The sequence below is a fragment of the Onychomys torridus genome, chromosome 2, assembly GCF_903995425.1.
Source record: "Onychomys torridus chromosome 2, mOncTor1.1, whole genome shotgun sequence".
NCBI lineage: Eukaryota > Metazoa > Chordata > Mammalia > Rodentia > Cricetidae > Onychomys > Onychomys torridus.
Window position 1 is genome coordinate 137,452,742 of NC_050444.1, and position 3,351 is coordinate 137,456,092.

Consider the following 3,351-nt stretch of genomic DNA (forward strand, 5'->3'; position numbering starts at 1 on the left):
AGCAGCCACCAGCAGAAGCAGGGTCTCTTTTCTCCAGAGCATTTATTATTAGGGGCTCATAGTACCGGGTGGGGTGCGGGAGAACACTGACTTCCAAATTCTGCTCTGGAAACTAAACCTAATTTAGGGAAGTACAATGTGCTGGAGAAAGATTGCCTCTTAATTCCAGATTCATGCGGAATGCAGGCGAGAAGGCAGAATCCCTTAACATAACACGGGCCTTTTGGTGCCGTAACAGAATAATAAATCCTTGAGGAATTCCCCAAGCAAAGGTAAAGCAGGATAATATACATTTCTTAATATTGCAGAAGTTTCCTTAATCTTATTGTTTAAACTTTTCAATAAACTGTAATGTTTATTAGTAGTTTTTCATTTCCCACTGTCACATAATTCCTTTTGCTAAGTTGGGATAAACAGGGTCCCCCTAGTGCCTCTGGTTTCAGTTACGAGTGATATATATCTGACCAGACACTTGATGTAATAGAGAAGTATTGTGTTTTCTACCACACTGAACTTAGAGGTTCAGGCGTGTTAATGCAATTGAATTGATTGTAATATTTTATAAAAGTTTCTCCACTGGAAATGTTGTTAGTGATCCGAGTTGTCTGGGGTTATGAGAGCACATATGGAACTTTCTGGAAGCTTCTGGCCAACTACTGGGGCAAGGACAAGGAGGTGCTATGTCAAGAGTTCACATTCTGGTTTTCTAGACGTTCTGTTAGTCATTTTTCTCACTACTAGGACAAAACCCCTGACACACACAACTGCATGAAAAATAAGGTTTATTTTGGCTTAGGGGTTGGGGGATGCAGTCCATCATGGGGCAAGTGTGGCCATGGCAGGACTCTGGCTCTGGCAGTAGGGTGTGGGGTGGTTGGTCACATTGCATGTACAGTTGGGAAAGAGAGATGGATGTCACTGCTCAGAATTGCCCCCTTCTCTCTTTTTATTCAGCCCGGGACCTCAGCCCATGGGGTAGGGCTGCCCACATTTAGAGTGAGTCCTCATCAGTTGGAGATGCTTTAATAGACATACCCAGGGGTGTGTCTCCTAAGTGATTCCAAATCTAGTCAAGTTGACAATGATGACTGACCATCACAAACAGATTCATTAGACGGAAGCAAGGAGTTGAGGTGGGGTGGGGTGATATGTTGTGTACCCTAATAAAATTTGCCTGAAGATCAGAGAGACAAAAGAACAAGCTACTGCTACGTCGCACCTCACCAACTCTACAAATCCTCTGACTGAATGTCTCTGAGTCCTCAGCCCAAAGCTCTCCAGCTGAAAAGCCTTTAGTTCTTGTCTCCTCACACCTTATATATTACCTTTCTCCACCAAGCCAAATTACTTACTTCCTAGTGCTGGGATTAAAGGTGCGTGACTTCCCAAATACTACTGGTAGCAAAGGCATGAGATCTCAAGTGCTGGGATAAAGGTGTGTGCCACTACTGCCTGCCTCTGTTTCTCTCCTAGACTGAGTCAATCTTATATAGTCCAGGGTGGCTTTGAACTCACAGAGATCCAGATGGATCTCTGCTTCCCGAGTGCTAGGATTAAAGGTGTGTGCCACCTTCAAAATATCACCACAGTGGGGGGACTGGTGTTTGTTATTTGCGGCACTCTTACCCTGGGAGGAAATGTCACAAAACACAACAGAATCCACTAACAAGAGTTTTATTAAGATAAGGGAGAGAGACAGATGTACACAGGCCTGCAGAAAACACACGTGAATAAAGATGGAGTTAGAAACATGGCGCCGGCTTATAAAGGCTGGGCCTGCACACACAGGCCCATGTGGCTACTCCATGCATGCATATAGATCACATGGTTGCGCTGTGTGCTTTATGCAACCACACAAAGCCACAGGGTCCTGGTCACAGGAGACCTTTTGACCTGGAAATGGCTAGGTGGAAGTGATGTGAATCCCTATGGACTGGAGGGCTGGCTTAGCACTCAAGAGCACTTACTGTTCTTGTAGAGGATGGGAGCTCAGTTTCCAGCACCCAGAGGTCAGCTGTGGGTGCCATTTCTCAAGGCTCATAAGCACCTGTAACTCCAGCTCCCAGGGGATCTGATGCCTCCACCAACATTTGTGTTCCTGTGTGCAAACATACATGTAAACATAATTTAAAATAACAAAAATAAATCTGAGAAAAAGCGAAGCATGCTCTACCTTCTCCCAGAAAGGTCTACAGAGGAAGAATGCTTTTTTTCTTCTTCTTTTTTTCTTTGTATGATAGGGTCTGTCTACACAGCCCAGGGTGGCTTTGAACTTGAGATTCCCCTGCCTCTGACTCCCAGGTGATAGGACTACAGGCCTAAGCCATCACACCCAGTGACAAAATGCACTTGCATTTTGTAAAGGGCTTGCCTTTATCTACTGTGAAGATGGTCAGGTGCCCAAATTCTGAGTCTCCCTCCTGTGCAGAAGTAAGAGGAACTGCACAAACCTGAGACTGTGTTGAGTCCCAGGCTGCGTTTTCAGGAACATGGTGAGAGACGGCAACCTTAATCTCCACAGAGAATGTTCTATCAAATGCCCTAGGACCTGTGTTTTTCATTGTATCCCCACTGGGGAAAATCCTATCTCAAATGATCAGCACAAGGGATGAAGAAATTAATTTTTACTTTCACTCTCTTTTTTTAATTGATTTTCCCCCTCTTGGAAATGGCAAATAGTTTAACATTGTTAACAAAATTCTTTCCACTCGACAGTGGGGCGGGAGTGAGGGGGTGATAACAGCGTAGAGGGGAGCTGGTGGAGAGAATCCTACTCAGTTAATGAGGTGTATAACCCAGCCATTAGTTCTGCTCCAAGACCCTGTCAGCCCCAGATTCAGCTGGTGCCCTTCCAGGTGTTTGCAGATTCCTCGGGTTGTGGTCCACACAGCCTCTTATCCCCTGCTGTGTGGCTCCCCATATTCTGGTCTTTGAGAATGAGAAGGGGGTAGGGGATTGTCCCCGGATTTTTTTCCATGCAGGGGTGGGATGATGGAGGGCATACGCCAGGCAGAAGCCTGTGGCTTTCTTTATGCAGGCTCCCAGCTCCCTGGCCCTCTAATGTTTAGTGAGAGGAACAGCCTGAATATAATTTTCAGAAGAGATGAGACTGAATGGAGCAATCAGTAGAGAAGGGCTCTGAGCTCCCTTCTGTAATTTTATCTTTCTTCGTCTTCAAATGATGCTCAAAGATGGTCAGGGCCCATGGGGGGCTGGGGGCATGGAGGTGAGCCTGTCTTCTTGAACGGGTTGTCCTTGAGTTAAGTCACTCTTGTGCCTTAGAACTGTGCTCAGGTCTGAGGGACAGAGCCTGTGCTGTCTAAAGCCGTAGTCACGAGCTGCACATGGCCA